This window comes from Marmota flaviventris, chromosome 2, assembly GCF_047511675.1.
Source record: "Marmota flaviventris isolate mMarFla1 chromosome 2, mMarFla1.hap1, whole genome shotgun sequence".
NCBI classification, from domain to species: Eukaryota; Metazoa; Chordata; class Mammalia; order Rodentia; family Sciuridae; genus Marmota; species Marmota flaviventris.
In genome coordinates this window covers 69,390,212-69,407,049 of record NC_092499.1, presented here as the reverse complement: position 1 = coordinate 69,407,049, position 16,838 = coordinate 69,390,212, and the positions used below count along the sequence as shown (strand labels likewise).

Sequence of the window (16,838 nt, the reverse complement as noted above, 5' to 3'; positions counted from 1 at the left end):
GGAGCTCTTATTATCTAGGCACTGTACCTCTGTATATTCCTGCAGCAACTCAGGAGCTTTGGGGAGACACCTCACATATACAAACCATAACATGGTCTAGTTATTTGTCCAGTTATTCCTGAGCTTAAGAAGTTCCTGCCTTAGTCTCCCAAGCAGCTGGGACCACAGGCATAAGCCACCACACCCAGCTTGTTGCCTTTGATGTCCAGACTGTTCCAACTGGACACTGAGAAATACTTTTGGTTTTTTTAAATAACATTACCCCGTCAGTCTATAATCCCTACATGGATAAAACTATGGAATTACATTAGACTAAAAATAGTAAACTTCCTTCAATTTAAGTATTCCAAGACTAAAGAACCAATGACTAGTTATGCTGTGGTAGTTACCAGCATAACTGTTGGTTTTCCAACCAAACAGGCTAAAATGGCTTCTTTCCTGGAACATATCATGGTTTCTCCTACCTCAGTACTATAACAACAGCTGTTTCTCTGCCTGGAATACTCTTTCCCCACATTTTCTACATGAATAACTCCTTCCTGTTATTCAGGTCATAGTATATGTCACCTCCCCAGAGAGAACTTCTCCATCAACCAACATAAAGAAGCCCTCTTGTTCCCTGTCACATTGCCTATTCTATTAATTTAAAAAAATTAATCACTTAATTACAGAAAACTTCAAATGTACAAATAGGTGTAGAAGAAAGTATAACAGACACCCAAATATGTAATACCCAGATTTAACAGATGCTAACATTTTTGCCACATTTGCTTCAGAATTTTTATTTAAATAATTGAAACATTACAGACACAATGAAAACTTTTACTCCTATGCTTAAGAATTTATAAAAAGGAACTACATTTATGTGTATCTGCTGTGAAGTTTACACTATTCATTCAATAATTTTTGAGAAGCCCTGTTTTATTAATGAACATTATAGGAAAATGGTTGCTTATGCCATTAAAAACTGGTCATTGAGGGCTGGGGCTACAGCTCAGTGGTAGAGTGCTTGCCTCACATGTGTGAGGCACTGGGTTTGAGCCTCAGCACCACTTAAAAATACATAAAATACAATTAAAAAAATGATAAAAGAGCCTAAGAGTTCTAGGAGCAACAGGATAAACCTGAAAGGACATTGCATGCATCTGTGTGTTTGCAGGGGAATTCCACTCATGGGAATTTGTAAAATGAAGGCATTCAAAGTACAAAATGAAACTACTAAGATTTTACATTTGTGAAGAAAAAACATTATTTAGCATAATTTTTTACCACAAGATATTCAAAATATCCTAAAATGTGCATTTAACTTTTCAGTCCACAATTACAGGGTGACCTCATTTACATTCATGTTTTTAATTGCCACCTGTCAGTGAATAATCCCATCTATCTATACACAAATCCACATGTCCAACTACTACTGGTGATTTCTCCTTGGATGTGTCCTACCACACCCCAAAACAAAAGGGGCTACTTATTTATTTTTGAGAGAGAGAATTTTGTAATATTTATTTTTTAGTTTTCGGCAGACACAACATCTTTATTTTATTTTTATGTGGTGCTGAGGATCAAACCCAGTGCCCCACGCATGCCAGGCGAGCACGTTACAGCTTGAGCCACATCCCCAGCCCCAAAAGTGGTTATTTATGCTCCCCTCTTCCCAAAACCTTGCCCTTGAAAAATACTAAACAATTTATACGTCTCAATTGTCTCCATTTTGTTCAATGGTATTTGCATCATAATGGTACCTTGCTCTATCTAGTTCTCACGTTAGAAATCCTCATAAATATCTCACTCTTCCATTCAGACCACTCATTCAATCTCCAAATCCTACTTTTGAGCAAGCTGCTTAGAGAAACATTAGATTAAATCTATTTCTGTAGATCAAAATGATATTGAAATTTCATATGGCTCAACCTAACCAACACATGTGGAGAACAAAATTAACCATGAATTTAATCTTTTTTTGTGTCTGTTTGTTAGATGCACAAAATAATGCTTAATTAGCATTCTAGATCTCAACAGTTTAAGAAATATTACAGAGAGAGCTAAGGAGGTGAAATGAGAATATTATGGTTTAGATATGTGGTATCCTCCCAAAAAAGAACTTATGTATGAGACAATGCAAGAACAGAGGTGAAATGATTAGATTATGGGACTTGAACCTAATCAGTGGATTGAACCACTGACATGGATTAACTGTGTAGTAATTGGAGGCAGGTCACTGGGGGCTTGCCTCTGGGGTTTATATTTTGTCCCTAGTGAGTGCAGCTCTCTTTCTGCTTCCTGATTGCTATGTCCAGAACTGCTTTCCCCCACCATGCCTTTTTTCCATGTTCTGCCACACCTTGGGCCTAGAGCTATAAACTAAAACCTCTGAAACTTGGGAAGCTGAGGCAGGAGGACTTCAAGTTTGAGGTCAGCCTCAGTAATTTAGTGAGGCCTGAAGCAACTCAGTGAGACCTTGTCTTTAAAAAAAAAAGGCTAGCGAAATGGCTCAGTAGTTCTAAGTGCCCTTCAAGGTTCAATCCCTGACACCCACCCCACCCTTCCAAAGTTATTGTCAGGTCTTTTGTTCACAGCAGCAAAAAAGCTGACTAGAAGAGATATATGAGAATACACACATACACAAACACACACATGCACACATGGAGGGACAGAAGAGTACCAAAGGAGACAGTAAATGAAGATAGGCAAAAAGAGATCAATAAAGAGAAATACATAAGTGAAAGCGAAGTTACTGCTACTTCCTTTTCAATCCTACAGATACACTGCTGTCCATACCCTTCCCAACACTGAGAGGAGATAAGAGAAGGTCCAGATAAAGAAACAGGTAGAGGGATGGGGATGTGGCTCAAGTAGTAGTGCTCTTGCCCAACCACATCCAATTTAAATTTGGACCTAACTGTTCTGGGAATGGAGGTATATTACTAATATCTCATCTTTTTTTTTTTTTTTAATATTTATTTTGTTGTAGTTGAACACACAGTATCTTTATTTTTATGTGGTGCTGAGGATTGAACCCAGTGCCTCACACATACAAGGCAAGCACTTTACCATTGAGCTACAGCCTCAGCCCCTAATATCTCATCTTGACCTATAATTCCTTCAAAGAGCTATCTACTTCAGTCCAAGAAATAGCAGAAAACTAGCAGTGGCCTGGTGCTGAGCCATGGCAGCTGTTGTGATTGTTACTGGGATACAAAATTCTCAGGTATGTAAATAGTGCAGTGGCTGGGAGAAATTTAGAAAGATACCTCATGGACACCTTGGGGCTTCAAATAATAACTACTTGTTGAACAGCCATCCTGCAACATTTTCGGGGAGGGATACTGGGGATTGAACCCAGGGGGTGCTTTACCTCTGAGCTACATCCTCAGTCCTTTTTTATTTATTTTGAGACAGGGTTTTACTAAATTATTGAGGCCAGCCTTGAACTTTCAATCCTGTTTCAGTCTCCCAAACCGATGGGATTACAGGCATGTACCATTGCACCTGGCCCATCTTGCAATATATTACATGAGAAATGCTGACTGATCTCTGATCTGAATCATTGTTCTTAGCTGACTACTAGCTGGTATATGCCTATAATCCCAGCAGCTCGGGAGGCTGAGGCAGTAGGATGCGAGTTCAAGGCCAGCCTCAGCAATTTAGTGAGGCCCTAAACAACTTAGCAAAACCCTGTGTCAAAAAAAGGGCTGGGGATGTAGCTCAGTGGTTAAGTGCTCCTGGGCTCAACCCCCAGTACCAAAACAACAACAACAACGAAAGGTTGACTACTTAATAACAAAATCACTAAACTTAAGAATGAACTCCTCTTGCAGGTTTTTTTCTATTTTTTCTGGTACCAGGGATTGAACTCAGGGGCACTCAACCACTGAGCCACATCCCAGCCCTATTCCTTATTTTATTTAGAGACAGGGTCTGACTAAATTGCTTAGTCTAATGTTGAGAGCCACAGCCGAAGGGGCCTCAGCAAACTTCCAGCTGCCAGCACCATCTGCCAGCTGATGATTGGCTCACAGCGGCCCCAGCAAACTTCTAGCTGCCAACTGATTGGCTCCTCTGCGGTGATGCTCATTGGGTTGTTTCCCTGCCTTTTCAGACCACAGAGCTGCTCATTGGGGGACTTTTTTTGGCTCTGCCCACGCGACCCAGCCAATTGGCCTCAAGAGCAGAAGGAGTGGGGGGGTGAGAGGCTTGTGGGAAGCTGGTGGTGGCAGTTGGGCTCTGAGGGTTTTGCCTGAAGAGCTGTATGGTGTGGTGTGTGTGTTCTAAAAATAAAGTTCGTTTCTTTTGACAAGTGGCTCCTGAATTGTGCCCAGCCAGACTGTGGCAGTCTAAGGTCCTTGCTTAGCATCTGGATGGCCATCTTAAGTGACAGCTGCCATTTTAAGGAAAAAGTTTCACTTTCCCACCCAAGGGACTTCCCTGAGAAAGGTTCATCACTCCCTTATACCAACCCAACACTTAACCTTCCTCATTAGGACCTGCCTGGTTCTGATTCCTGAGCCTCCCCCATAAAAGTCCCAGAACCCACGCCTGTTTTGCATCTCTCTCCTATAGAAAGGTGGCCTTTGTCAGCTCTGACAAACTCTTGTGTATATCTCTGACTGGTCTCTATCTTTCATTTCTCGCTTACCTGTCTCTCGTTCCTTGCTTATCCTTCACTTAGCACCTTTCTTTTGCTGAGGCTGCCTTTGAACTTGTAATCCTCCTGCCTCAGCCTTCAGAGCTGCTGGGATTACAGGCATGTGCTCACCACACCAGGCACTCTTGCAGCTTTAAAAAAAAAAAAATTAAGTTGTAGACGGACACAATATTTTTATTTCATTTATTTATTTTCATGTGGTGCTGAGGATCCAATCCAGTGCCTCCCACATGCTAGGTAAGTGCTCTACCACTAAGCCACAACCCCAGCCCCTCTTGCAGTTTTTGCCTAAATAAAATTTAAGCTATTTTTATATATCAAATGTTATTTCATTTTATTTCCTATTAAAAGAAACCAAATAATATGTTCTTCCTATTTTAAAATACATCTTAAATAAATCCAACTTCAACTGAGTATTGCTTATTACTCAACTGGCTCAGTTTGAATATGAAATATGACAGAGAGACTAATTTAAATAATTTCATAAAAGAAGTAGATAAAAAGTATTAAAGTACCTTATGAAATGTACTATAGTTGAAGTCTCTGTGAATTATTTTTTTAAATATTTCTTTTAGTTGTAGATGGACATAATATCTTTATTTTTATTTATTTATTTTTATGTGGTGCTAAGGATCGAACCCAGGGCCTTGTGCATGCAAGGCAAGCACTCTACCACTGAGCTATAACCCCAGCCCTCTGCGTATTATTTTTGTGTAAAATAAAATATAAGCAGTGCCCTTAGAAGTCTATTTTTATTTTTCAGGTTGAAATGTTCATCATTTTACGTAAAAGATTTGACAACACAATTAACAATTGCACAGAAGTATATGATTTTCTTTTGAGACAATTTATCAGATGTGGATTGGAAAATCCTAATTCCCCACAGCTGGAACTCAATATTGCCTACTGACTATAAGGACCTAGCTCTGATGATTGTGAAATACAAAAGTCCCTAACAAAGAAAGAAGTATAATGGGAAAGGTCATTCAGAAATGGGCTCTAAAAATTTAGTGACCCATACTTACGATTTAACAATAATGTCACTACATCTATTAAATTGGGCCAGGATAATTAAGCCAGAGAAGAAAATCACAATTGGAGTTTAAGAAATACTAGGTTATATGTCAGAAACGTTATCTCCAGCTTTTTCTAAAATCTTAATCATTTAACCCTGTGAGACAGTATTATCATCACCATTTTACAGAGGACACTGAAGCTCATGAGCTCACTTGTCCATGCTCTCTCATACCTTGAGAGCATGAGTGACCATACTGGGGGAATCTGGTTTGAAATTGAAGTAACCTCAAAACCTGTGAATCTATATTCATTCAAATACTAAGCTATTGCTGAACCGAAGTATTACAGGTTTAATTTTTTCCTTAACCAAAAACTCAAAATGTTCCAAAAACCCAAAGCACTCCAAAATTCAACATCTTTTTAGAGCTGACATGACAGAAAATTTTATGCTCAATCTTGTGATGGAGCACATTCAAAACACAGTTGTACTAAAAATATTGTATGAAATTGTTTTCAGGCTATGTGTAAAAGATGTATATGAAACAGAAATTAATTTGTGTTTAAACTTGGGTTCCTTCCTCAAGACACATGCATAAATATTCCAAAATCTGAAAAACTCTAAAATCTGAAACACTTAAAACACTCAATCTTTATTATCAACTTTAATTAAGAATAAGCACATTAGGCTTTGAGAAAAAGGAAGCAGTGTGATCGGAAAAACATACCAACCTAGAAAAGTTTATAGTAAGCAACCATCCTTTGTTTTTTTGGTACCAGGGATTGAATCCAGGGGAAGTAAACCACTAAGCCACATCCCCAGCCTTTTTTATTTTATTTTTGATAGTTGTAGATGGAGAGAATGCCTTTTATTTATTTTTATGCGGTGCTAAGGATCGAACCCAGTGCCTCACACATGCTAGGCAAGCATCTATCACTGAACCACATTCCCAGCTATTTTTTGTATTTTATTTAGAGACAGGGTCTCATTGAGTTGCTTAGGGCCTCGCTAAATTGCTGAGGCTGGCTTTGATCTTGGGATCCTCCTGCCTCAGGCCCAGTCACTGGGATTACAGGTGTACCACCGTGCCTGGCACCATCCTTTACTTTTAATTTTTGTATTCTACTTTTATTTATTTATTTACTTGCTTACTTACTTATTTATTTTTAGTTGTAGTTGGACACAATTCCTTCATTTATTTATTTATTTATTTATTTATTTATATGTGGTGCTGAGGATCGAACCCAAGGCCTCGCACGTGGTAGGCGAACACTCTACTGCTGAGCCACAACCCCAGCCCCTACTTATTTATTTTTATTTTTAAATATTTTTTAGTTGTAGTTGGACACAATGCCTTTATTTTTATTTATTTATTTATTTATTTTTATATTCATTTATTTTTTAATGTGGTGCTGAGGATTGAACCCAAGGCCTTGCACATGCTAGACACAACCACAGCCCCTCCACTTTTATTTTAACAAACTTTTTGTTATGGAGTAGAGAACAGTAAAAGAAACCCCCTAAAGCCCTCACTCTGAAAAATAATTACATTCTCCAAAAGTTACTATTAGTTACAGAGGAGTCAGTTGTGTGTAATATTTCATTTGATGAGCAATTAAGAAACCTGAATGGACAGAATGATGGTACTCCTCAAATCCTTCTTCTTATCCTCCATGTGGCACCAGGATGGTTTCTGGATTTCACTTCAGCTCCAGGGACCAACCTTGATTAGCCTAGACCAACCACAGCATCTTATCCCTTTCATCATTAATTGGTTCAGAAACCTTACAAAAATGCCACTCTGTGCATCCATGCCCCTCCCTACCAGAAGTTCTAAACTGGAACCAAGCCAATTGATGGACAGAACTTTTTACACCATAGTTATGGGATTTGACATCTCCTGATTATTTAAGTCAGTTTGCTGCAGAATTTTTTGTTAATGCAACCAGAATCCCCTTAATTAGAGATAATCAAATAAAGTCTTAGATATATCACCAAGTATTGATCTAATTTAGAAAACTTTAGGGAGCACACAGGAGTCAATTTCATTCATATTAAAGACAGGAACTTTGATCATTTGTTCCCCCCTCACTTCCCTTTCAACTGCTTTTGTACAAAATTAAAAGAGAAAAGGAAATAAACAAAGGAACTCTCAGAAGACTATAAAATATACTCAGTAATTATGGTAGAAGCCCTGATTCTAAAGACAGCAACAAAATAAACACAACACTGAAGTGAGAGATTCAAAAATTCTTAATATACAACTCCATCTGGGAAGTTTCTGTATGTTCTAATAATGTATACATATATTTATGAATAATATAGTCAACATGGTTCAAAATTCAAAAGGCTCCAAAACTACTGTTTTGGAATGTTTCTATCTTCAAGACTCTTTCCTCTCCTAGGCAATAAATGTTACCAGTTTCTTATGAATACTTTCAGAAATTGTCAACTTGGATTTAATGTAAACATAACAGTGAAGTATTTGTAGCTTAACAAAAACTTGCCAGTGTGGTACAATTAAAATAGCAATGGGTTTAACCAAAGCAAAAATCCTCACTTTAAACACTTGTTTTACCACAAACTAGCAAAGCAGCCCAACAGAATCTCCTTCCCCAAGCCAATACCCCCTTTTCCTGAAGCATTACTGAGGCAAGTGAAAATAAAGCTTGAGTATTCTAACTCTCCTGACCTGGGGAGAAGGTAGTTAAGGGAGTGGGTGGCCGAACCCTCCTGCCTACACTGAGGGCCTCAGCAAAGAGCTGTGAGGGATGCCAATTTTTAAGGCCTCCAAGCCAAGTCTGAGAAATGAGAAACAGCTGACAGGAGAGAAACAACTTGGAACATGGGGAACTGCTACTTGCTATAGGGCACTTATTGGGACCTCAGCAGAGAGAATAGAACCCAGATGCCCAACCAAAAACTGCCACAGCCCCAGCACAGGAACACATTTTTGCTAGTGGAAGGGATGCCACGTCATGCCAGGTGATTAAGGGGTAATGTGTCTTTTTGATGCAGAGGACTCCAAGGCCCACTGGACAGGAGAGCCATAAAGCAAAAGAAGGCCCAAGTCCTCTCATCAGCACTTGAAAGGGTGAAAGTTGAACAGAAACGTTCGCTTGAGTGCATCAGTTAATTAATTGTGTACATATCTACAACATGTAGTTTAAATAAAACATCCAACTATAAAGATCTCAATTTCTAATATTTTTTTATCTTAAAAAAATAAATTTGAAATAAATTTTCAAGAACTAGAATATTGTACTAAACACCTGATTTACAGTCATTTCTTTCATTTTTTTGTGTGTACTAAATCCAACTTAAACTAAATAGAATACTACTTAGAGAAAAATGTATAACTTTATTTATGCATATTCTGTCCATTGCAAAGGAAGGTGTCTAGAAAAATATCAAATGTATTTCAAAGTAATTGGAGCAGGCTGGGGTTGTGGCTCAGTGGTAAAATGCTTGCCTAGCATGTGAGAGGCACTTGGTTCAATTCTCAGCACCACATATAAATAAATAAATAAATTAATTAATTAATTAAAGGTCCATCAATAACTAAAGAAATATTAAAAACAAAAAACCAATGTAACCGGAGTATGTGTGTGTATGTGTGCAGGGGTAGTATACTTTCTAATTTTTCTATATTGTTCAACATTTTAATTGTCATAATAACATTCTAACAATCCCCAAGTATTACATGTCCATTTACTGATGATAAAAGCATAGCCAATATAAAACTACTTTCTGAATTCATCATTCTTATTCCAGATACTATGCTATTAATTCCTATACTATAATGCCTCTGTAATAAGTATATTATACTTTTTAAAAATAAGGATATACTATTACCTTTATGGAAGCATATATCATATTAATTTTCAAAAAGGGATGAATATTAGCAGAGCACTTGGAAACAATATCTGCCAATGTCTAATGTCATGTACCTATGGCAAGGTCAATGGCAAACCTGAAAAATCTAATGGTAACCACACTAGCTCTACACTGGACACTAAAGAGAGTTATTATTTATGAAGCATATCTAATGTCAGCTTATCCAAAACAACACTGCACAGGGGAAGCCTAGGAATCTGGGTATTAACATTTCAGAAAAACGGAAGACTGACACAGGCACAAATCACTCATGGCCATATGCAGTATGTCCTAGAGGGAATAATACCTTGGGATAAAAAGCATACATTGATTTAACTTCAGTAGAACATTTCCCATAAGACATTTATATCAACAATTTAGAGAAATTTGTGTGACATTTTAAACTAACATAGAATTGGCTTTAAACAACTTGCCAAAGAACCATTTGTTTTAAATTGGGAAGAAGTGCTGAATATTTAGTAGAAGGTATGCTAAACTGACATCTGCTACAATTGCAATATAATTTCAAATTTCATATTCATTAATGACTGAGACTTAATGTCTTCATAAATTAATCCAGTTTAGTGAGTGTGAATATATTATTCTTATTCACATAAATGTTCAAGATACTGGTAGCAGCAACATATGGCATCCCAGGCATTAAATATACTAAAATTCTAAGGAAAAGCACAATTTTGAAAGTGCAGGAATCTGTTACCAAGGCAAAGGGGGAGGGGTTGAAGAGAATGACACATACTTTCTCATGTAATGCAAGATTATCCCTCAGGTTCCAGATATGACATTCAAAACAACTTTTTAAAAACAAACACATTTTCCTCAATAACATCCTGAGTTGCCCAGTTTCTCAAGTAACTCTTCCATCCAAAGTCACCCTCCTACAGTAAGTCTATGAATGCCCAGCTTCTTTCAACAAGAACAATGAACTGCCTTTCCCTTTCCAGAACCACCAGCTGGTTAACCAAACACAGAGAAACCAAAACTTCCCTAGTCACCAGATGTCTTAATTTGGAACAGTTAGAAGCAATGTGGAATAACCCAATTCTTGAATTGTTACTATATATTTACTATTTCTTCTTCTAATTCTAAAAAGATGCTTTTAAAAAATTAAACAAATGCTATCTTTAATATCTGCAAAAAAAGAAGGCAAAATAGCCTGGCATGGTGGTGCACGCCTGTAAGCCCAGTGGCTCAGGAGGCTAAGGCAGGAAGACTGTAAGTTTCAAAGCCAGCCTCAGCAATTTAATGAAGCCCTAAGCAACTTAGGCTGTGGCTCAATGGTTAAGCTCCCCTGGGTTCAATCCCTGGTATCAAAAAAGGAAAAATAAAAAGAACCATGCTCTATTACAGAATGATATAAACATTATCAAAACATTACTTAAATACCACGCAAACCATAGTTAGAAATTGATAAGCTCTAACATTAAATCTACCCAAAAGTCCTATTCGAGAATTCAAAAACAAAGCCAGGCATGGTGGCCTACAGTCCCATCTACTCTGGAGGCTGAGGCAGGAGGACCACATGAGCCCAGGAATTCAAAACCAGCCTGGGCAACATAGTGAAACTCCATCTCAAAAGACAAAAATGAAACAAAAAACCAAAAACTCATAAAACCGCAACCAACCAAAATAGAATTCAAAAACAATTTATGAAGAGTTTTAATATGACAGGGTGAGGACATAACTAAATTCAGCAAAGAACACAAAGTCCCTGACCTCAGGGAAGACAGCAAGAGGATAGACAGAATCACAGGCAAATAACTAGTTATAATAATAGAAATAGTCAGTGATGAGTGTTAGAAAAAGTATCATAAGGCAAGAAAAATGAGGTAGGAAGTTCTTTTAGATTCAATTATCAAGGGAAAAGCTTTCCCATGAGGTGACATTTGATTTGGGACTGGAATGAAATGATGAAACAAGGTATTGGACTATGTGGGGCAAGAGCCTTCTATGTAGAGAGAAAAAACGAGAAGGCCAGTACAGTTAAAGCTGAGCCAGAGAAAGAAAGCATGGTGTAGCAAAGTAGGTTAAAGAGGTAGCAAGAGCCATGCAAGAGCTTTGTAAGCCATGGTAAGAACTCTAGAGTATATTCTTGAGTGAGAAGGCCGCTGTGGGTTGAGAGTAGGTGAGAGACACTATGAACAGATTCTTCTAGTAATTGCCCAGAGAACAGACATTAGGGCAAGAGTTAAAATAGGTAAGACATTTGTGCAAAATTCTGGGCAAGAGTTATGATGGTAAGAAGTGTCTGATCTCAGATTGCAAATCATCTTTTCAAGAATAAATAGAATTTTCTGGCAAGACTAAATATATGTGTCAAAAGAGGGATCAAAAATAATTCCTAGGGGGCTATAATTACACTCAGTGGCAGAGCACTTGCCTAGCATATGTGAGGCACTGGGCTTGATCTCTAGCAATATATAAAAATAAACAAAATAAAGGCATTCTGTCCATCAAAACTACAAAAAAAATCTGAGGTTTCTATCTGGGTGTGGTGATGCACGCCTGTAATCCCAGTGGCTTAAAAGGCTGAGGCAGGAAGATAGAAGATTTGAAGCCAGCCTCAGCAATTTAGCAGGGCCATAAGCAACCTAGTGAGATCCTGTGTCAAACTTAAAAATAAAAAGGGCTGGGAATGTGCTTCAGTGGTTAAGTATACCTGTGTTCAATTCCTAGTACCAAAAAAAAAAAAAAAAAAAAAAAATCCTAGGTTTCTAGCCTAAGCAACAACACAAATATATTGTTTGCATATTACTTTTTGGATATTTACAAACTTTTAAGATAATAATAAAAGGATAAATTGGACAACATATGATTATATAATAGTTTAAATAGGGTTACTGGTAGATAGATTGTAGTACATCAATGCAATGGAATTCTACATGGCAACGAATACTTACTATTGGCATACACAAAAACATGGGGGAAATCACAGATCTGCTTAGTGAAAGTTACCTGACACAAAAGGAGTACTATATGATTTCATTTTTATTTTTTACTTTTGGTACTAAGGACTTAACCCGGAGGTATTTAACCACTGAGTTACCTACTCAGCCTTTTTAATTTTTTTTTGTATCTTATTCCTATTTTAATAAAGACTACATATATATGATAAATCATTCTACACATATGTTCATGTAGCCTAATGAAAGATTTAAAAATTATATGAACAAAGAAATGTTTGGAAATATAAAGTTTATAAATATTGACAATTGATAAAGCATAGTGAGTCAATTTTTAAAATATTTATTTTACAGATATATTCACTACATACCTACTAATTGCATACCTACTATGATTCATGCACTCATCATGTACTTCAGAGTTATTAGTATGGAAGATAGCAAAGAAACATGGATTTTTGTAGAACTTACACTCTAGTATAGATGTAACTTTGTATGAAATCTTGGATTGGGTTTTTTAAATTGGTAACTACAAAATAGTTCATATAAAGAACATATAAATTAATTCAATAATGTATACAAAACTGCCTTTTGAAATTTAAAGTGCCTAATACTATAAAAAATAGTTAAGTATAGATATAATTATTTTATTTTCTTGTTTATTACTCTACATATATTTTCCTCAAAGTCAGTGACACAATACAGTTGAAAATAATGATTTTTAGCTCCTATCTATTAATTTAGAGCCTTTTTAATCTTGACACAGGGTCTCATTAAGTTGCTGAGGTGGGCTTTGAACTTATGATTATCCTGCCTCAGCCTCCCAAGTCACCAGGATTACAGGCATGTGCTACCATGACTGATTATAATTTCATTTATACGAAGTTTAGGAATAAGCAAAACAAATCTATAATGGAAATCAGGGTACTAGTTACTTTTTTTTTTTTTGGTACCAGGGATTGAACTCAGGGGCACTTAATCACTGAGCCACATCCCTAGCCCAATTTTGAATTTTATTTAGAGATAGGGTCTCACTGAGTTGCTTAGCAACTTGCTTTTTGCTGAGGCTGACTTAAAACTCATGATCCTCCTATCTCAGCCTCCTGAGATGCTGGGATTACAGGCACTAGTTACCTTTTGAGGGGATATGGACTGGGAGAGAGAATAAAGGAATTTTCTGGGTGGTGATTATGAACAAGTGTATATATTTGAAAATAAAAAGTCATCATGGTACTCACTTTCAAAGCATATATCTAAAATCAAAATGATACAGACAAGATTGGCATGGCACTGTACAAGGATGACACACATGTTCATGAAGCATTCCATATTCTAGGTACATTTTAACAAAGACTGGGACACAATTCAGTGGTACATTACCTGCCTAGCTTGCGCCAGGCTCTGGGTTTGATCACTAGCACCAAAACAAAAATAAAGGAAACATAAAGAGTGTCATACTAAGACACAAATGTCTCAAAATTTAGCCCACTGGCAATAAAGGAAAGATTTTGACGGGGGTGGGGTACCAGGGATTGAACTCAGGGACACTCAACCACTAAGCTACATCCCCAGCCCTATTTTGTATTTTGTTTAGAGACAGGGTCTCAATGAATTGCTTAGTACCTTGCCTTTGCTGAGGCTGGCTTTGAACTCGTGATCCTCCTGCCTCAGCCTCCGGAACCCCTGGGATTACAGGCATGCACCATTGGGCCAGCTTAAAAGGAAAGATTTTAAAAGTGTCCAAGGAGGGCTGGGCAAGGGGCTGGAGTTGTGGCTCAGCGGTAGAGTGTTTGACTGGCACAGGTGAGGCCCTGGGTTCGATTCTCAGCACCACATACAAATAAGTAAAGATATTGTGTCCAACAACAACTAAAAAATAAACGAATATTTAAAAAAAAAGAAGAGAGTTTGCCTAGCATGTGTGAGGCACTGGGTTCAATCCCCAGCACTGCAAAACTAGAAATACATACATACGTAAATATGTCCACAGAAAAAAGAGGTCACAAAGAATCATAATAGCATCAGACATTTCAATAGCGGGGGAAATGAAATAATGTCTTCAAAATTCTAGATCAAAATTCTTTCTTTCTTTTCTTTTTCTTTCTTTTTTATTTTTTTTCTTTTTTTGGTACCAGGGATTGAACTTAGGGGCACTTGGTCACTGAGCTACATCCCCAGCCCTATTTTGTATTTTATTTAGAGATAGGGTTTCACTGAGTTGCTTAGCGCTCGCGCTTGCTGAGGCTGCTTTGAACTTACAATCCTCCTGCCTCGGCCTCTGGAGCCCCTGGGATTGCAAGCGTGTGCTACCGCACCTGCCTGGATGGAAATTATTTCTGAGAATTTTTTTAGCCAGCCAAGTATGTGGGAATAATTACATTTCTATGTAATTAATAATTATATTTCTATGTAAAAAAAAGAATACAAAACAAACAAACCATCATGGAGAAGGGCTCCCAGCCTTGAGAAGGACTCTTACTTGAGAAGTATCTTACTGAGAAAAGAGCAATGATTCTGATGTCCAGAATTCAGTTTTAAAGAAAAAACAAACAAAACAAAACAACCCCAAACCCAAAACCTCCCAAATTGTCAAGAAATGAAGCGAAGAATATAACAGACATCGAGATCAACTTGATGATGGACTTTAAAATAATTATGAATTGACTATTTTGTACAAACCCAGGGGCTGGTGGTGCAGCTGAGACGTTGAATGCATGCTGAGTGTGCAACAGTGCCCAGATTCAAATCCCTGGCACCAAAAACAAAAATATAAAGTCCCATGAAAAACTGAAAGATAGAAAATATTAAGTGTCGACAAAAATGTGAACAAACTATAGGAAAGACATTATAGAAAATCATATAGAAGTTTTCAAAAAAATTATACATAAAACTATTATATGATCCAATAATCGTACTATTAAGCATATATCCTAAGAATTTGAAACCAATATTCTTTTTTTAACTAAAAATTTTTTTTTCACAATACCTTTATTTTATTTATTATTATTATTTTATGTGGTGCTGGGGATTGAACCCAGTGCCTCACGCATGCTAGGCAATCACTCTACCACTGAGCCACAACCCCAGTCTTGTTCTTCAAAAAAGTTTTGAGATGAGGTCCTGCTGTGTTGTCCAGGCTATTCTCAAATTCATGGGCTTTAAGGGGTCCTTCTGCCTCAGCCTTCTAAGCAGCTGGGACTAAAATTAGTTATGTTGAAGAGTTATCTATATTGTTCATTGCCCATGTTCATTGCAATACTATTCACAATAGCCAAGACATGTAATCCACCTAATCATTAATGAATAGAGGGGATGCTATTCAGCCTTTAAAAAGAAGGAAATTGTATTATTTGTGAAATAAGGATAAATCAAATGGATTAATCAACTGATTAGATTATAGCCCTCATAATCCCAATTATTTCACTTCCTGCATTAACACAGGAGTTTTGGCGGGGGGACTAAACCACAATATCTGTCAATAAAAGAAAATAAAATTTTCTGGGCATGGTAGCACACACCTATAAGTCCAGCTATTTGGGAGACTGAGGCAGGAAGACTGTAAGCTCAAGGCAGCTTTGGCAATGGAATGAGGCCCTTTTCTCAAAAAATGAAAAGGGCTGGGGATGTAGCTCAGTGGTAGGGCAGTTGCCTAGCATGTACAAAGCCCTGGGTTCAATACCCAGTTCTTGGGGAGTGAGAGGGAAGAATAAAAGAAAACTTTAAAAAAAAGTATATGAAATTGGAACCCTTCTACAGTGCTGGTGGGAATTTAAAATATATCAGCCTTTCTGAAAAAGTCTGGCAGTTTCTCAGAAAGTTTAATACCTTTTCATCTATGAATATTCATAGTAGCTTTATTCATAATAGCCATAAAGTGAAACAACTCAAATAACCATCAACCAACAAATGGATAAACAAGATGTATATGCAGCCATACAATGGAATATTATTTAGACCCAGAAGGAATGAAGTATGATACATGCTACATCATGGATGAATCTTGAAAACATTACACTATGTTAAAAAAAGCCTGATATGAAAGATCACATGATGTGTGATTCCACTTCATTAAATATTAAAAAGAGGAAGTTTAACTTGTTGGGGTTGGGGTTGTAGCTCAGTGGTTGAGTGCTTGCCTCACATGGGTTCGATCCTCAGCACCACATAAAAAATAAATAAAGATATTGTTCAATCTGGCACAGTAGTGCACGCCTGTAATCCCAGTGGCTAGGAAGGCTGAAACAGGAGAATCGTGAGTTCAAAGCCAGCCTCAGCAACAGTGAGGCACTAAGCAACTCAGTGAGACCCTGTCTCTATAAATAAAATACAAAAATAGGGCTGGGGTTGAGTGCCCCTGAATTCAATCGTGGTACCCCAA

General features: G+C 37.3%; 1 protein-coding gene and 1 non-coding gene across 4 annotated transcripts in view; one reads left to right on the top strand and one right to left on the bottom strand.

The window, feature by feature from the left end:
• The window catches only part of Wdr89 (WD repeat domain 89), a 35,323-nt gene that overhangs the window by 5,244 nt on the left and 13,241 nt on the right, over positions 1–16,838 (bottom strand). For 2 of the 3 annotated variants that reach the window (XM_027929662.2, XM_071607989.1), the window contains exon 2: positions 4,640–4,779. The exons of the other annotated variant lie outside the window; for it this stretch is intronic. The gene's annotated coding sequence lies outside the window, so the exon portion shown is untranslated. The remainder of the gene's footprint in view (positions 1–4,639; positions 4,780–16,838) is intronic. 3 annotated transcript variants of the gene reach the window in all.
• On the top strand, positions 13,691–13,795 carry LOC114088310 (U6 spliceosomal RNA). The gene has a single exon (XR_003581971.1). It is a non-coding gene; the product is annotated as a U6 spliceosomal RNA (small nuclear RNA).